Source organism: Rhinopithecus bieti, unplaced genomic scaffold, assembly GCF_001698545.2.
Source record: "Rhinopithecus bieti isolate Rb0 unplaced genomic scaffold, ASM169854v2 scaffold_29928, whole genome shotgun sequence".
In the NCBI taxonomy this organism is placed as follows: Eukaryota; Metazoa; Chordata; class Mammalia; order Primates; family Cercopithecidae; genus Rhinopithecus; species Rhinopithecus bieti.
In genome coordinates, this window is record NW_016814053.1 from 917,862 (window position 1) to 938,020 (window position 20,159).

The 20,159-nt window shown below is 40.3% G+C and overlaps 1 pseudogene; it reads left to right on the plus strand.

Moving 5' to 3' along the window:
• Positions 1–2,366: 2,366 nt before the first annotated feature.
• LOC108513632 (ATP synthase F(0) complex subunit C2, mitochondrial pseudogene) overlaps positions 2,367–20,159 on the plus strand; it is a 49,927-nt pseudogene continuing 32,134 nt past the window's right edge.

Below are 20,159 nucleotides of genomic sequence, written 5' to 3' on the forward strand. Positions count from 1 at the left end.
ATTGTGATTATTTCTGAGGGCAGGAGTGTGAAGCATTTTCATATTTTGTGTCATACAAATTTTATACAGGTATAACTTATTTTTATAATTAGAGAAAAACAAGGTTTTTTTTAGGACCATTACAAAACGCTGTATCAAAAGAAAATACTCTTAACACACAGGAGCTCACATTTAATTGGTCTATAAGGTGTGGCCTAAAAGAGCTAACACATTCTAACTGCTCTGCAGAGGAAAAGACCATCCATCTTTGCCAGAGAGCAGCTGACTTTTGGTTGGGGCTCTTCATAAAACATCCTATGAAAAAATCTTCTAAAAGTCAGTTATAAACTTCCAAACTTTCCAACAAAGAAATGTGCTTTAGTGCAAAGTAGAATCTCACTTGAGAAGTGCCACAGATGGAAGACTGCCTTCAAATACAAGTTTAAATTATCTTCCTTCTGTGTCTGCTTTCATGGCAAGCGTTTGATAAGTTTCTTTTTTCTAATACATTACCAATAAGTAATTTTTAAAATGCAATGTTTTTAAAGCAAGTCGGACAATTTACAACCGATAAATCAAAAGATCTGAAACTATAGTAACATGGTCGAAGTCAATATTAGCCGTGTTTATACATCAAAAGTATGGATCTAGCCAAATGAACAATGCTCCATAGGGAAAAATGTTTTATTGACCTCAAGAGCAAGAGTTGGTTTCCAAGAAGGAAATTTCATTACTTTATGTTATATGTTCTACTACAGATCCTGCTTTGTTGTAAACTTGTCATTTTGAGTCTGAGTTCTATATTTGTTGCTGAAATACAGGGGCAGTGAATCTACATGCTGAGAACCCAGAGTGGAAAGTGGTTTCCTTCCATTTGTTCTGACTCACCATCCAATCAGCACCAGTGACCTACTGAACTGGCATGAGGGAACACACATGAAGAGGAAGATACTCAATTAGATCTGTGCCCTTCACAATCTGCAATTTGTCAGTCAAGCCACCCTCTAATTCATATCTATTCCTGGATACATAATCTTTCTGTTCCAGAACACATTGTCTGTTTTAGCTTTACAATCCAAAATAGAATTGGCTGGCTTTTGTTTTATCAATTTGCAAAGTGTCTCTAATTTGCTGCTACCCATTTTCACCTTTCTTTTTCCTACCAAACATCTGTTCACTTTACATTTTTTTCTGATCATTCTATCCTAACATTCTATTCTAACATATAATTTCCTGACACTCTTGAAAACAAACAAAAACCTCTTGGGAGTCATTCATTCAATTGTTCACATTCAAGGTTATTATAATTCAGTCTGGGAGAAATATAAAATCCAATTTTATTAATAATTTAAAGAGATTTCAAGCTCAAAATGTCCAACCCCCTAATTCTACAAATAAGAAAATTACTAAGGCCGCTAATATCTGGTGGCCTGATCAGAGCACACTAAGAGATGGCTCAGATCTATGACTGCTACCTAAAAAAGCACTGCAGACTTTTTTACTTGTATAGGTCAGTAATAACAATGGTAAAGGCAGCATCACATTGGTTTTATATTACAATTATTTGGGACTATTTATCTTCCCCAATAGATCGTAATACTCTAGAAAGCAGAAACAATGGTGTGTTCGTTTTACTCATAGCAGCACATCTTGGACATAGGAATGCTTAATAAATATTTGCCATCTTCAATGTGTTGAGTGGCTTTGTAGTTGACCTCCTGGTAACAAGATGGTTGCTGGGTAACTAGCATCACTTACAAACACAGCAATATCCAGCAGAAGAACTGATTCTTCTGGGTCACCTGAGTACATCTGAACCAATCATTTTTAAGGGGAATAGAGTCACCATGCCTGGTTTTATGAAGTCACCAGCAATATCTATGTAACACTAATAATGCTTTATAACAATGTGGGAGCTTGCTTGTAGAGACATATAAATAAAAATGCAAACTGCAAAGTGATGTGTACTTTACAATTCAACTTTATAAAATGTTTGCACGCAGGCCAAAAAAACTCTGAAATATATACCTATTAAAATACATTTGCTTGACAGGATAAAGGCTCTTTTCTTCTGCTGTCAATTTCATCCTTAATATTGTCAGATTGTTTTAGAATTTTTTTAAAATCAAGTGAACTTTAATATTCACATACATGGCCCACTTTAATGAGACAAAAGTCTTTGACCTCTGATTTTCCCCTTCAGGACTGACTTCCCAAGAGATAGATGCCCCTCCCAGGGCAAATCTATTCCAGGAGCAACTGAGACAGGTTCCCCAGGTCATGAGCATTGACAGCAGCTTCACTTTTCTTGACGATGTCCAATGAGACTGAACTGAAGGTTGCTGAGATAAGTGGCAACACCTGCTATGTGTGGAAATTTGGGAAGGATGGCAGAGTTAGGGAGAGCTCTGAGTCATCCTCTGGCTCTTCTGTTGGCTTCTCAGAAGCTGACTTCAAAGGATGATGGTGACATCCTGGAAGAGGCCACAGCAACTGTACCCACAGTGTGGTGTGATGTGACGGAATGAGAAAGGAGGAGCTTGAACTACCCAGGGAGCAGGTCAAATCAGGAGATCATGCCTGCTGGGACACGTCATTGAGAGTGAACAAGCAAAGAAAAAGCGACCACAACAGTGAAATTTTACAGTATTGGCTGTTGGACGGTTTTCCAGGGTGGGAAGTTATACTGTGTGTTAGTTGTAAAACGTTTTTTGTATAGGTTGTGGCCAAGAAGCTTGCAGTGAAAATAAGATGGCAGCCTACCAGTGCAGAGCAGGACAAACATTTTCTAAGGCTTATGGACGGGGCTTGCTCCAGTGAGCACTCCTAAAGAGACAGGTGCCATGTGCTTCGGAACAGCTCCATCCATTTTCCATTCTTAATCTCCTCCAACAGGCACAGAGTACTGAGTACTGAATCTATTGAACTAGTTTACTTTGTAATAAACAAATATTTCCATTTTGACTTTCTGAAGGTAAGAGATTTTTATATCATGTATAAAAAATAATAAATTGTAACCATCAAATATCAAATAATCATTATAGATGGCAAGTAAACATGTTCAGAAATAGTCCATTGACCAAATAATCAGACATATTAATTAAAATAATACAGAATGTTTTCATTCATTATACTAGAAAAGTATTTAACAATATTAAGTTGAGGAGAAGGAGAAGTGAAATGAAAATGGATACCCTAGTGCCATGTAAATTAGAATCACATTTTATAGAGAGTAATTTAGCATACAAACAAAATGAACATTTCATTGGAACCAGAAAATGTATTGCAGAAATCTAATTCAAGAAATAACCCAAAAAGAAAAAAAAATCTGTAGACCCAAAGATGTTTGTCATAGTTTTCTTTATATTAACCTAAATATAAAATAATCAGGGGCCATTAAACTAAATAATAAAATATAACATCAATCTACTATTGTGCCACCCTTATAAACCCTGGTTAGGAAAACAGTGTTGTGGTAGAGAAAAAGTGCAATTTAACTCATGGTTTAATTTTGAAACACAGAGAAAATGTATGCTTATCTTGTCTGCAATCAACTTGGTCATCCTGCTGAGCCCCCATTTGATATGGTTTGGTTCTGTGTCCCCACCCAAATCTCATCTTAAATTGTAATCCCCACCTGTGGAGGGAGAGACTTGGTGAGAGGTGATTGGATCATGAAAGCAGTTTCTCCCATGCTGTTCTCATCATAGTGAGGGAGTTCTCATGAGATCTGATGGTTTAAAAGTGGCAGTTTCCCCTGCCCACTCTCTCTCTCTCCTGACACCATGTAAGATGTGCCATGTTTCCCCTTTGCCTTCCACCATAATTGTAAGTTTCCTGAGGCCTCCCCAGCCATGCAGAACTGTGAGTCAATTAAACCACCTTTCTTTATAAGTTTTCCAGTCTCAGGCAGTTCTTGATAGCAGTATGAAATGGGCTAATACAGAGAATTGGTACTGGCACAGGAGGGTAATGCTATAAACTGAAAATGTGGAATCAACTTTGGAACTGGGTAATGGGCCAGAGGCTGGAACAGTTTGGAGGGCTCAGAAAAAGACAAGAAGATGCAGGAAAGTTCGAAACTTCCTAGAAATGTGTTGAATGGTTTTGACCAAAATGCTGATAGTGATATGAACAATGAAGTCCAGGCTGAGGTGGTCTCAGATGGAGATGAGGAACTTATTGGGCATTGGAGTAAAGGTGACTCTTGCTATGCTTTAGCAAAGAGACTGGTGGCATTTTGCCCCTGTCCTAGAGATCTGTGGAATATTGAACTTAAGAGAGATGATTTAGGGTATCTAGTGGAAGAAATTTCTAAGCAGCAAAGCATTCAAGAGGTGACCTGGCCAATTCAAAAAGCATTCAGTCATATGTATTCACAAAGACATTATCTGAAACTTGGAACTTTTATTTAAAAGTGAAGCAGGGCATAAAACTTTTGAATATTTGCAGGCTGACCATGAGGTAGAAAAGTAAAAACCATTTTCTGGGGAGAAATTCAAGCTGGCTGCAGAAATTTGCATAAGTAACAAAGAAATGAGTGTTAATCCCTAAGACAATGAGGAAAATGTCCCCAAGGCATTTCAGAGATCTTCACAGCAGCCCTTTCCATCAAAGGCCTGGAAGCCTAGGAGGGGAAAATGGTTTCATGGGCCAGGCCCAGGGCTCTGCTGCTTTGTGCAGCCTTGAAACTTGGTGCCCTGCATCCCAGCTGCTCTAGCTCCAGCCATGGCTAAAAGGGACCAAGGTACAGCTCCAGCCATTGCTTCAGAAAATGCAAGTCCCCAAGCCTTGGCAGCTTCTATGTGGTGTTGGGCCTGTGGGTGCACAGAAGACAAGAGTTGAGGTTTGGGAACCCCCACTTAGATTTCAGGGATGTATGAAAACACCTGGATATCCAGGCAGAAGTCTGCTGCAGGGGTGGAGATGTGCCTAAACAGAAAAGAAGTCCAGAGGTTTCCGAGTTAGTTCATTTAGTGGTTTATTAGTATAATCCTAGGTTCTTTTTATAAACTGGTTCTCCCATCAACAAGCATGAACCTGGACATGGTGCAAAAGAATCATCTCATCCATTGTCTTCTTAAAAGCAAGGGAAGACTTCCAACCTTCACATCTTACTGGCAGAGGAAGAATTAACCCTCAAACCACAAATAGAGCACCTCACCTGAATCATGTAGAGAAAAAAAACACCTGGACACAATCAAGGTTCTGCTAGCAAACACAACCAGTGAAATAGGTATACAGTAAATAACCAGTAAACAACCAGGAAGTGTCTGATCTTCCAGTTTGGAGCTTGGCATTTATTGTATACCAGCCTCACATTTTTGTGTGCCATGGAAAGTTGGGCAAAAAATTTGTATACTCATTAAGGAAATGAAGGATGTTAAACATTTTTAAATTATAATTCTTGTTTTTTATATTTATAATGAAATGTTGAATGACAAAAGCCAATTGAAAAAATATGCATTGACTACAACTAAAACTATGTTTTAAATGCATTTTAATATAAGAAAGAAAACATACCAAAATAATAAAAGTGATTGTGATTAAGGTCTTGAGACTATTGATGGTTTTCTTCTAATTTCCAAGTCTTTTATAATATGCATAAATTCTTATATAACTTTTAATTATAAAATTCCAAACTCCATTCTATTTTATAAGTTTTTCTTTTAAAATTCTCATTATTATTGTGCTCCAATTGTCTTTAACATCCTATGAAAGGAAATAACCTGCATAGCCTACCTGTATTCATTTTACATATGAGGCACAAATACTCTTCATGAACAGGGTAATTAAATGAAATAGTCCTCTGTCATAAATGCATGCTCAATGTATCTAAACTTGCCTTTAAATGTACTCCCTCATTAAATCTGAAGAGGTTATTTCTACTATTTTTCCCACAACCACTGTAAAATTCTAATGGGCTCCATAATTATTTCCTATTTTTCAAGGCACTTTCAAATTTGTACATTAGTGACACTGAAACACTTAAGCTACTATTTTTGAAGTATTATTCATTCCTAAAGCATCTTTAAAAGGGAACTCTTAATTCTACTCTTTTTATCTCCTAATTTCTTCAAGCCCAAGAGTTAGCTTGGCTTCCAGAGTAGTTATTTGGTTTGAAATATGTCAACTCCCATTTAAGCATAAGCTGATTCTGCATATAATGTGTTCACCTGCCTTGCAGTCATTTCCCCACCACCCAACCTGCTGGCTCCACTGCTGATGCTGCCATTGCATGACCCTGTTGGTTTGTGAGTACTGCCAAAATGTTCAAATCAGCCTGTCATGTGCTTTCTTCTGCTATATCCAGCCTTTATAATTTATTGTTATAGAAAACCAAGAGTGGAATTGTCACATGGTCCTTAGTTGTCAGTTCACCAGCTGGAAACTTCTGTGGCCAACAGCACCTCTGCTTGCATTTTGCTTGTGCCCACTGGGTTCATTCTGCCCACTTGGCCCAGCAGGCTGCACTCAGCTTGCACTACTGACCCAAATCCCACACGTGCCAAGAGTGAGCCAGGTGCAGAGTGGTGAAGGGTGTGTGAGTGAGCACGGTGTCCAGTCACTGCTTACAGCCAGGTATGCTGGCTGCGGCAGGATGGGCAGCTCTAAGTGCCAGCACAGGCACTGGCTCTGTGCAAGGCTGTGGCTGGACCAGGTGTACTACAAGCAGCTTCCCCTGTGGGAGCCAGGAAACACAGTGGCACCCAGAAACTTGGAGACACCAGAAACTGCAAAGTCCTAAAGAGGTTGTCCCAGCCCTGGCTCAGGGAGACCATGGGGCTGGGCTCCCCAAAGGGCCACAGCTCTTTTCTTCTCATTGCCCACAATATGGTAAATGGGGAGCATGTTTTGGCCCTATTTGTGTTAAAACTATTTCAGTCCCACCTTTCAGTGGGTCCTGAGTTCTTGTCTTGCATCCAGGAAGAATGAGATACACAAACAACTGGAGGGTGAGCAAAACAGAGAGGAGCTTCACTGGGTGACAAAACAGCTCTCAGGAGACCCAAGGTGGGTAACTCCTTTCTACAGGCAGGTCATCCCAGTGAGTATCCGGCTGTCAGTGCAGAGGAGACCTGTGGTGGGTAGCTCTTTCCCATAGCTGGTAGTCCCAACGTCTATGTGAGTCTTGCTGGGTCTGGGGTTTTTATGGGCTCAGAAGTGAGGAAATGCATGCTGATAGGTCCAAGGGTGACCATGGGCAGGCCTGAAAAAAGCACTATAAGTTCTCACTCTGGGTCACAGACTCCACCCAGAACTGACAGCCCAAAACCCAGACTTCAAGCTGTCCCTGGCTTGAAGGTGAGGCTTCACCAGAAACCTGCCCTTTTCCACCCAGGAGCCTGTCTTCCTCCTAGCACCATCAACATGTCCTCCACAGTACCCAGGCTGTTTGTGCCTGCAGGCCCAAACCAAGCTAACCTCAGCCCCTCCTCAGCTACCCTCCTGTGCTCATTGGTACCCAAAGTCCAGAGGTGGCCAAGGTGGCAGGGGGCTGGTGTGTCAGCACAACCCCAAGTGCATGCACACCTGGCCAGGTCATGACAGCACACTGGCTCGGCCACAGATTTGCTCTGCCCTAGAGTGGGCACTGGGAGCAGGGAGAGGCCAAGCAGTAGAAGCAGACGTTTTCAAGCCAGCAGGGTCAAGGGGCTTCCTAGGCCCCCAAGAGCCCAGGGATGCCCAGGTCCATAGTCACAGCTGGGTGGCTGAAGCTACCACCAAGAGCATAGAGTTCCTGCCCCCCTGACTTGGCAGGGGGTGGGGCTCCCACCTGTTGCAGTCCCTGCTGGCTCCATGGAATGCACAGCCCCAGCTGTGCCTCCCCTGCTGCAGCAGACATCTTCACAGCAGCCACTCCAGACAGACTACCACTACCATCAGAATGACGGCTAATGCACCTTTATTCTTGTCCTACTATTATAGTAGTCCGTTCAGTCTTCTATAACAAAATACCATAGACTGGACGGCTTATAAACAACAGAAATTTATTTCTTAAAGTTCTAGAGGCTGGGAAGTCCAAGATAAAATCACTGACAGATCTGGTGTCTGGTGAGGGCACACTTTCTGGTTCATAAACAGAGCCTTCTAGCTGTGTCCTCACAAGGTACAAGAGGCAAGGCCACTCTTTGAGAACTCTTTTCTAAGATCATTAATCTCCATTGTGAGGGTTCTGCCCTCATGACCTAATCATCTCCAAAAGGCCTACCTTCTAATACCATCATATTGGGGATTCGGTTTCAACATATGGACATGGACATACAGACCCTAGCAATTTTCATCTTTCTCTCTACAGTTCTAGAGTAGAAGAGCTTTGGAAGAGATGGAAGCAAATGTCTTCTATCTAACATGGCATTTGCTAATTCCTCCATTAAAAAACATCCTCATCACAAACCAAAATCTCTTTTCAATTCCCTTTTTCTTTCCAATTAACCTTCCAGCCTAAGGCCCATTTTTAAAATAGCTCTTTTAATTTACCTCCTCTCCAGACCATATTTTTTGTGGTACTGTGTACTTATTGTTTTTCATTTCTCTTCAACCACATTGCCCTCTGCTTTTTTTCTTTCTTTTTTTTCTTTTCACTTAGACATCACCACTATGAGTTTCTCCTCTAAGATTCTTAGTGGATCAGTTTAAAAGTTGGAAGTTGTTTTGGGTTTCTTAAGTAGTCAGACCTGTTACTTAAGTAGTCAGACCTATTACTGTTAATACCATAAAACAGTAAATGTAAAACTTTTTTTACCATTTTAGACAAACAAGTATTTTCATGTTAAATGGTTTCAAAGAACCAAAAGCCTACACTTGTATAAAAGAAATAGAAGTATGCACAATTTCTCATAAATATGATCTTTACCAAAAATTTAGGAAAGAAACATTATTTTATCATATAATGCTTATTTCCTTGCCAGTATGGATGGAAAAATTCCCTTTGTTCCTGTTGAATGGGAAAAATATGTGCAAGCTATTCATCTGACAGGTGACTAATAGCTAGAATATACGAGGAACTCAAACAACTCAACAGAAAAAGAAATTTCATTAACAAGTAGGCAGAGAACATCAACAGACATTTCTCAAAAGAAGACATACAAATGGCCAACATATATATGAAAATATGCTGAACATCACTAATCATAAGAAAATGGCTGTTATTAAAAAGTCAAAGAAAGATGTTGGCAAGGATGCAGAGAAAAGGGATCTCTTTTTAGTGTAATTTCAACTTTTATTTCAGATTCAGTGTGTACATGTGCAAGTTTGTTACCTGGGTATATTGTGTGACACTGAGGTTTGGAATATGAATGATCCCATCACCCAGATAGTGAGCATAGTGCCCAACAGTTAGTTTTCAAACACTTTCCCTTCTCCCTCCCTTCCTTCTATTAGTCCCCAGTGTCTATTGTTGCCATTTTTATGTCCATGAGTTCCCAATCGTTAGCCCCCACTTATAAGTGAGAACATGCAGTATTTGGTTTTCTGTTCCTACTCAATTCACTTAGGATAATGGCTCCCAGCTCCATTCATGTTCCTCAGTAACACTTAAACACTGTTGGTGCGAATGTACAGCCACTGTGGAAAACAGTGTGGAGATTTCTCAAAAAACTAAAAACAGAATGACCATTCAATCCACCAATCCCACTGCTGGATATTTATCCAAATGAAAAGAAATCAATATATCAAAGATATACCTGCACTCACATGTTTATTACAGTACTATTCACAACAGCAAAGACATGGAATCGACCTAAGTGCCCATCAATGGTGGACTGGATTTTTTAAATGTGGTATATATATACCACGGAATACCACATAGCCATAAAAAGCAATGAAATTGTGTCACTTGGAGCAACATGGATGAAGCTGAAGGTTATCGTCTTAAGTGAAATAAGCCAGGCACAAAAGACAAATATCACATGTTCACACTTACATATAGGAACTAAAAATAATTGCATACATCTAGGTAGAGACTGGAAAAACAGATAACGGAGACTGAGAAGGGTGAGTACAAAGGAGGAGGAGAATGAAGAGAAGTGTGTTAAAGGGTGAAAACATATAGTAAGATAAAAGATAAGTTAAATTTTTGATAGCAGAGTAGAGTGACTATACTTTTAAAAATGCACTGTAAATTTGTGTGACAGACATCCTAAATATCCTGATTTAATTGTTACACATTAGATACATGTAAAAAAAATCTCATGTACACCATTAATTTGCACAAAGGAAAAAAATAAGAGAAGAAATTTATTATTACTGTTACATAACTGTGGGTTTAATAAAAGTTTAACCAAAGAGAAAAAAAGAAGAAATTTCCCTTTACTGTTCATGAATACTGTATGTACACACTAATTTGGGAAGTGCTAGAAAATATAAACACAGAACATCATATGCTACTGCTTAGGAACTTTTATCTGTGGAATGGAATTAATACTGAACAGAAATTAAAATTATAAAAGGGTGGTAGATTGTTCATAACACTGACTGCACTAGTTCTCCTTCCTATCCATGCCCTCAGGTAGTCTCGATGCACATCGACTCTGGGCTTTGCCATTTGACTTGTTTGAGCAATGGGGCGATGGCAAACATGATACAAGCAGAAACACAAAGTGCTTGCCTTTCTATGCTGCCTTTTAGGAACCTACAATCATCTCAATGTAAGAAACTAAAGCTAGCCCACAAATGATGACAGACACTTAGTCATCTCCATCACTCCATAGACATCCAGGCAACTTCCAGATATGTGAGTGAGTCCATCCTACACCTTTCAGCCCAGCTCACCAACCCAAATCGGAAAAACTACCCAACTTACCAAAGGATTATGAAAAATAATAAATGTTTATTATTTTAAGCCACAAGGTTTGCGGGTGTTTTGTGATAAAGAAAAATACAGCTGAGACAGAAATTTGTTCTAACGTATAATGAAATCTAAAACAAGTAGCTGACTCTAAGACCAGGTAGCAAGCAGAGCCTGGAGAAGAAGCAAAGAAAATTTTAGCCAAGTCTAAAAACTGGCAAATAAATAGTTAGCAGAGGCTGGAAATGCAATGAAGAATCTGCTCTAGCAGGCTGGGAAATGAATCCCACATTATGTAATAAAGAAATAATTGGCAAAACTATCACATATGGTAAACTAGGAAGATAGTTCTAATGAACTAATGAAATTGTAGATCTTGTAGGATGATTTGCAGGTACTGAGTGTCAGTTGGCTTATTTTAGCTGATTATGATATGGTAGAAGAGATGGATGAGTTAGTAGAACTGTTTGGTTTCAAGCAGAATTTACAGGTATATAGAGGAGCCAGAACGTACTGGACGGGACAATAAAACAATAAAATTAGACAATGTCTCATTTCCAGTCTCTTAAGCCAGTAAAAGATCCTCAAAGTATTAAAATAGCCTCAAGACAAAGCTCAAATCAAGATGCCCCTGCAAGCCCATTTGTAAGATTTAAGGCAGTGATTAATGGGTCCTCTCAGCTATACAAAGTGCTTGCATTAAAATAATTGTTCCACAGCAGCCTGACATGGCTCCCAAAATAAAAGAGAGGCTTGTCTCAGAATTGTACATGGAACTTTCATTAAATGGAGTAGATCTGAAACAGACCCTTATAGAAACCCACAGAGATTTCAGGAGAGTTGTGCTAATGAAAGTTATGTCAACTTGGACTAAAATAGACTTGAGACACCTAAAAATAAAGAGAGGCCTCTGGGGTCCCAGCTTTCTATGAGAAACAGGCTGAAAAGGTTACTCAGCTGCAAATACTAGTCATTTTTATGGAAATCAAGGGCATCTTAGGAAGTGACACTAAGAGACATGAAGAACAATGGACTAGGGAGCCACTCCCAGGAAATAGAACCTAGCTCTGATCCCAAAGGCAAAGCTCTGTGGCAGCATGTGTCTATTTAGATTTCAGAATTGCTGTGGACTGGTAAGTGCTATGTAATTCCTGTTATTCTCTTTTCTCTTTTGAACATAAATATCTATTGTGATTATCCTGGTTCTATTTATCGTTTTTTGTTTTGTTTTTTTTTTTTTTTTTTTGAGATGGAGTCTCACTCTGTCACCCAGGCTGGAGTGCAGTGATGCGAACTCAGCTCACTGCAACCTCCTCCTCCCGGTTTCAAGCGATTCTTCTGCCTCAGCCTCCCAAGTAGCTGGGACTACAGGTGCCCGCCACCATGCCTGGCTAATTTTGTATTTTAGTAGAGACAGGGTTTTACCATATTGGCCAGGCTGGTCTCAAACTCCTGACCTTGTGATCCACCCGCCTCGACCTCCAGAAGTGCTGGGATTATAGGCATGAGCCACCGCACCCAGCCTCCTGGTCCTATCTTACCAGGGGGCCATATGACCTGTCTTTTTAATTCCTAAGTCTTTGGATAATGAAGCTCTCCGCCAAAGGAGCCTATCAACCCATCCCAGATCCCGAACCGCCTTCTGAAGCTTTTTCACTGAATCCCACTCCTCACATTTCCTCGTTCCCAGCTTCAACCCTGACCCTTACTCCTGCCAGATCCTCCCAGCTCTCCATGGGCATTTAGAAGTTGCTATCTCAGAAGATGCCCCAATACGCCTTACACCTTTAGCCTCTGAACCTATTCCAAGCCCCCTGATTTGACTTAATGTCCAGATACCCACATTCTGGCTTCCTATGAGACTCACAGTAACTCCACCCTCCTTCGACATGTGAATCAATGTAACTAATGACTATCAAACATTTGCTTTGTGAAAGGCCTAGTGCCTGTGGTACGGCATATCAAGTAAGATTTCCTCTCTCTAAAGCTTAGGGACAAAGCCATGCATGTGCTATAGATGCTGTGGTGGATTATTTGCAAAGATGGCATCAACAATTCCTCCCATCCCTATAGGCATGCATCCTATGGAATGAGACCGTGTAACTCCTCTTATCAAGCTCCTCCTTGTAGCTCCTCTTATTTTTCCACCCCTTAAATTTTGGCTGGCCTGTGAGTTACTTGGACCCACAGAATGCAACAGAAATGGCATTGCAAGACATCCGAGCCATGACATCAAGAGGCCTTGCAGATTCTTCTCTCACCCTCTTGGAAGGTGATGCTACCATGTGGGGAAGCTCAAGCTAGCCTGCTGGAGGATAAGTTCACATGCAACAGAGATGAGTCAGCCCAACTTAAGCCAACGCAGATAACTAAAGATACATGGGTGACCCCAAGTGAGACCAGCAGACCACCTGTCTGATACTAGCCCCAACTGCTGACACAGAATCATGAGCAAATAAAATGATGGTTGTTTTATGACTATTAAATCTGGGGTGGTTTGTTATACAGCAAGAGGTAACTATTACAGAAGCATAGAGGAAAAAGAGATTAACTGTGTGAGAACATTACTTATGCTTTCCACAGTTAATTGCATGTTTTTAACAGGTTTTTATTTAACCAAATGAGTTTTTTACTGGTTAGGTCTCAGGCTGGATTACAAAGGGAAAGAATGGGGACAGGAGAATCAACATTAAATAGACCAGTCCTGCCTGGGAGCTAGCCTGGGGTAGGGAAGGAGTGGTCACTTCCTCAAAGCTGCTTCTGATTTTCACCCTTCTTACCCCCAGTTGTGGACCCACAAATTATCAAGCTTCTCTCTATCTCACCCCCAGTTCTTACACATTATTTTCAAGAACTAGCGTAGCATATTATCAATGACTCCTACGTTAGTGACAGTCAAGCAAAGAAGAGACAGGACTGGGGTGGAGGCTTCCCGCATAGAAGTAGATCCATTTGATGTACATAAAAGACACCAGCAGTATTTTAACCATGTAATAAGATTTGGCATTAAAAAAAAAGCTTATCTCACTCATTCCTTTACCTTCCAAATAAAGGTTTTTTCCTGCTCTCTGCTGAAATTTGTCTTCTGTCTAAGCACACAAAAGGAAGAGTATCTGCCAACTCCATCAAACAATATGAAATGAATATTTTAAAGTTCATGAAGAAGAAAAAGTCATTATCCTAGTCTATTCTTGTACCAGAGTTTCAAACAATAAGCCCATTCTGTCCAGAAGTCACAGAAGAACTACTACTGAAGATAATTAATACTAGAAATAATCTGCAAAGAATGCACAGGGTAACATAAAAGCCCAAAAGAGAAGTCATGCCCCAAAATCTAGGAAGGGAGCAACACCACTCTTTATAACCGAAAATAATGGTAACTGCCTTCCCAAGAAGTGCCAGCCAGGACCTGAGGTCCATAAGTTTGGCATGAGCCATCTATAATTTTCCCAAAGAAAGGATAACATGCCCATAGAGTAAATTCTAGGCAAAGGAAAAATAAAGTACTAACTATAGGCAATTGCCTTCTGCTTTTCAAGTAGCTTTCTTGGGCTTTTCTGAGAAAGGTGTGTAAACTGTGAAGGGAGCTGAGGTGGTCAGGGTAATGGAAAGATTCTGGATATGGAGTGGGAATAAAAAAAGAATTGAGACAAGGTGAGTCCTGAGTTGGGAATATTTTGCATGTTGGAGGAATGTGAATCACTGATGGTCAGAAGGCAGGCTGTGGGTTGACTGCAATAATGAACATAAATTCTTTTTATCCCAGTATACATGATCCTTTGCAACATCTCCTTAGAACAGAGAGGTCTGATGGAGAATTTTTAAGCCATATGAATCCTCTTTCCTGTCTCCTTTTAAAGCCTTCAGCAAGCCTACCTTGTTATCTGATTATTGAATATTACATTAGGGTTTTTCATGGAAATACATGCCTCAGAAAGGGTATGGGACAAAAGCATAGGCTACTCAATTACATTTGGGTTGAATTAATTATAGTTTTACCCATAAATCCCTCTCTAGTCTCCTGTCACTCTGGATTAGAGTGCCTAGGTCAGAAATAGGCCCCAGTTACCTGACCCTTCTTCCTTTGCTTCACTTCCTCTAGGCCTCCTGCAGCAGGGAAGTGAGGTGAGGCTCCTCTTCCTGGGCATGGGCCCACCTTTCCCACTGCATGAGAGGGAGGATTGAAAAAGAACAAAGCAGAGAATTTCAAACAGAAAGTGGACAGAGGAAAAAAGGAAGAACTTGAAACTTCTTCACACCTTTCTTTCCCCCACTTTTTTTTTTATGCCACTTTCTCAAAAGCCTAGCCTCCATATATACCTCGATTTTCTTAGAACTCTCTGTCCTGTTCCATTAGGTCTACTTCTCTATTCTTACACAAGAACCTTGCTGTTTTTATTATTATAGCATTGTAATATGCTTTAACTTCTGATCAGACAAACTCCCTCCAATTTTGCCCTTCTTTTCAAAGTTGACATAGCTTTTCTTAAAATCTTATTCATTCCTCCATTCAAATTTATTTTTAATTGAATTTATATTCTACTCTATTTTTATGTGTATTAAGCATTTGCTGTCCTAAGGAAACCTTCTTCACAGAAGAGAATGCCCTGGGTAGAACAAAATACACCAGCACATTGAAGTGGATAAATCAGAAACATGGAAGTTTGGCTACCACCCAACAAAAGAGCAATAAAATTACTTTTATGAACCTAAAAATCTAATTCTAGAGCATGATAAGTCCACTGAGGTGCAGCTGCCCCATGAGATCCTTCCACGAACAGCTTCTCCCTTACCTTATTGTACTGCAGTTCCTAGCATATTGAACAAAAAACTCCTCAGGGTCTGAAGAAGAGCTTAGTGCCAGTCACCACAGGCCAGCTCTATGGTGGTGGCAATATTAAAGGACCTTATCTGCGCACTCTTTTAGACTTAATTACCCTCAGAGGAACGTCAATCATAAAAGAAAAATCCTGATGTACTTACTCTAAAACACTTTATTTTGTGTTAGTTGCATTTACTGCTTTTACAGCAAATTTTCCTTCCTAGTTCTGCTTGGCTTAAGGTAATTTGCGTATGTTTCTTTTTCAGAAGTTCTATGGGGAAAAGTGACTTGGGTTCAAACCTTAACTAAGAGTAGTATTTTCCTTTAGATTTTCAGATTCAAGATGGTAGCTGGAGCCCCCAGACTGACCTCTAAACTCCATTAGAAGAACCAAGGATATCTAAAAACTAAAATATCTGTAGCAAAGCTGGAATACAGAGGAGGGTGCCAACAGAAAGTTAAAATGCAGCAGAATAGGATCAGATTGAAATAAAAGCTCATCAGTGTGGAAGAGGAAACTCCTTACACAGGCAACGAAGCCCCGGTGAGGAGCAGTGAGTCGGTTTCTCCGACAAATGCTGAGGAGGCATGGGAATCTTGTAGAACCCACAACAACCATTGGTTTCTCTGATGGAAAGAACATTTTTCTCCTCTCCCCTTTGGTCCCCGTTTTCCCTTCCTCAACTGTTATTAGTATGTATTTGTTTGATTGCTTATTCAACAAATATTTGTTGAGCATCTCTTCTGAGCCAGGAACTGTTCTAAAGACTGAGGATACAGCAAGGAACAAAGAAGACAAGGTCCAAGCTCTCGTGAAGAAAATATTCTAATGGAGAGACAAACAGTAAAAATACCAGAAAACACCTGATGATGATAAATATTCTAAAAACACTAAGAGTAATTTGTTAAAGGTTTTCTGTCAGGCTTCCTTACATTAGTTAGTCAGGAATAACCACTCTGAGGAGGTATTTAAACTAAATATCAGAGAGCAAAGGGAACAGCATTCCAGGCAGAGGAAACAGGTGGTGCAAAGGCCCTGTGGCACAAACCAGCTTGGCATGTTTCCAGTCTCAGCCTAGACATCACTTCCTCCACTGCATTTTCCCAGTCCAATGCCGCACCCACCAATCCCCCCCGCAACACACACGCACACACACCAGGCTGGATTCTGTGTTCTCAAAGCACCCTGTTCTTCCTTTACTCCAGTATTATCACACTCTGCTAAAATTGCTTACCAACTTGCCCACAATGCCCTGTGGAGTTACTCTCTAAGGGCAGAGACTATGTGGTATTCTCAGCACCCAAGAATGTCTAGACATGGAAGATATCTAATCAATATTGTCTAGCAAATGAATGTCTAGAAAATCAGTTCCTCTGAGTCCAAGTCTAGTCCTCTTTCCACTGTGAAACATCACCTCTCCAATAATAAAGACTACTGTTGGAGTAGAACCTCATTTTTATTATTTTATGTTGACTTCTTCCATCTTGGAATTTCCACCTGTTCATACCTGGGTAATAATTACATTTCTATTCTCCTTATTAGGCTCTTAAATATTGTTGGGAACAATGTAGAGAGATGTTGCCTAGTCTACTTTTATGTTTTAAATTTTCAAGAAATAACTTCCCTAGTTTTCTTAATATAATTTCCTCTTATCATCACCTCTGTAAACAGCAGCCAAAAATACCTCCATACACTTGTCTCTACCAACTAAATGACATTTCCCTCATGCTTCCTTCTGCTTTTCCCCTTCCTTTGATAAAGCCCAATTTATGACTTTATTATCATGATTATTCTGATTTTTGAATCCCCAGTCACTTTCCTCAGATAATCATGCTTTTATCATTCCACTCTGCTAGCAACTGCCTATATGTTGACTTTACCCTTGGTACACTAAATTCAAACTCATTCATTCTGCAGTTCCCAGACCAAGTTATGCCACATTCAAACACAGCAACCAGAGTGCTCCCAGGTGCCTTCTGCAATAAACACTGCAATCAAGGCATTTGATTTTACTTTCTCAGGTTCCTAGGCTCATAACTCTCTTCTGCATATAGAAGACTCTAATACAAGAAAGAAATTTGCAATGCCTACAGCATTACAGCATAGATACTCAAAAATGAGAGAGAGCTGTTATCACTCCACAATCTCAGAGCCTGCACCATCAATGCTTTCTGCAATCTCACGAATCTCACGCACCTCCACAAACATTGTCTCATTTGCCATTCATAGCATTTCATGGTGCATCTAAATGGTATTACCTGATCCCTATTTAAAAAATCAAAAAACTGTAAAAGTCAGAGAAATTAAGAGAATGGCCCAAATGCAGCTAGAATTTGATGACATTTATTCATTTATTCAACAACATTCATTAGCACCTACTGTAAGCCAGACCCTAGTCTAGGTGTTGGAGATAATTTCATTGAACAAGGCAAATAACATCCCAACTCTCATAAAACTTACATTCTACTGGAGAGACAGATTATAAAAAAGTAATCACTCATTCCATAAGGCATTTTCACAAAATACTAAGTGCTATTTATTTTTATTTATTTATTTATTTATTTATTTTTGAGACGGAGTCTCGCTCTGTCGCCCAGGCTGGAGTGCAGTGGCGCAATCTCGGCTCACTGCAAGCTCCACCTCCTGGGTTCACGCCATTCTCCTGCCTCAGCCTCCCGAGTAGCTGGGACTACAGGCGCCCACCATCACGCCTGGCTAGTTTTTTGTATTTTTAGTAGAGACGGGGTTTCACTGTGTGAGCCGGGATGGGATGGTCTCCATCTCCTGACCTCGTGATCCACCCGCCTCGGCCTCCCAAAGTGCTGGGATTACAGGCATGAGCCACCGCGCCCGTCCCTAAGTGCTATTTTTAAATGTGTATACTATAATAGAGTGCCAGGGCAAGAGATGGAGGTGGGTGCTACTTGAAATTGGATGGTCAGAAAGAACCTCTTTGAGGTGAGTTGAGACCTGGAGGAGCCAGTCATACAAAGATATGAGAGAAAAGAGTTCCAGGCAGAGGGAAAACAAGTGCATGGCCTGGCCTGGATGTGGGAAAAAGCTGAGTGTGTCAGGGACAGAACTAAGAGACTGCTTTTGAGGCTCAATCATTTGAGTCAAAATCTCTGTGATTTCCTAGGTCTTTTCTTCATGGTCACAAGATGTCTGTGGCGGTTTCAGCAGCATGTCTACATTCATGGCAGAAGGAATGGAGAAGGGCCAGTGATAGCCACATCATCTCCTTTCAACAAAAGATTTTTTAAAGATTCTCAGAAAGCCTCTTGCAGAATGTTATTTGGTGTTATAGGCCTGTAGTAGTTAATAAACACTCCCTACCCACCCATCCAGCAGTGAATTCAGCAAGGAAAGCACAGTCATGACTGGCTTAGATTAGTATAGCTCCATTATCTGGGAATATTGGTGCTCTGAAAAATAAATCAAAATTATGTTGGGAAAAGGGGAGGAAATGACTATTAGGCAGCCATAATAGTGACTACCATGGTGGAAAGGAGAAGATGAGGTCAGAGAGATATGGAGGTATCAGATAATATTGGGCCTTGTAAAACCATGGTAAAGAGTTTAGATTTTTTCCCAAGTGCAATGTAAAATCATGAAAGAGGTAAGTAAAAGTGTGACATGGTCTGATTTGCATCTTTAAGAGTGTGGTTGCCATTTAGAAAATAAATTGTAGAAAGCAAGAATAGAAACACAGACTTTGATTAAAAGACACTTGAAATGCTATAGGCAAGAGATGATGGTGGCTTACTAGGGTAGTAGCAGTAAAGGTACAGAGAAGTGGTGGACTCAAAACATACTTTTTAAGTTATAACTGGAAGGACTTGCTGACATCATATGGGGGTTTAGGCAAGAAAGAAACAAACCAAAAGCTATGATCTGATACTCAAAAATCCTTTATAATAGTATTTACAAAGACTGATAAGCAGACTCAGAGAGAAAAATAATAATAAGAGCCATGCTTTGGATATGTTAAGCCTGTGAGGCTATTAGACATCCAAGTAGTGATCTCAGACCACAACTATAGTGGATGCTGTGATGTGCTGCCCAGTTTTCTCTTCAAGATCAAGATAGTAATTCCCTCAGCTTCCAGAAGTGATTTGCAGATGACTCATAGCTGAGTTCCTACCTGGATATTGCACTTGGCCCAAGGAAACTGTTCTGTCCAAGGTTACACATTCTCCCTGAGAGTGGTCCATATCCAATGGTTAGTTGATGCAGGCAAGCATTGGATTGACTCCTTTGCTTCAGTTTGTAACTACTTTGAAGGGACATCCAGTGCCAGAGTTTCTCATGGGGATGGCTGAGGTTTTGCTATGACTGTGTTGTCTCTCATCTTCTCCCTCTGCCCAAATCTGCTTCCTTCGTTTTTTCAAAAGTGTAGAACATCATTTTCCAATGAACTTTGTGCGTACCTGACCTAGGACACTTGATGTCAGGGTCAATGGAAAAAAACAGAACCTAAGGCCGGGCAAGGTGGCTCACGCCTGTAATCCCAGCACTTTGAGAGGCCAAGATGGGTGGATCATGAGGTCAGGAGATGGAGCCTATCC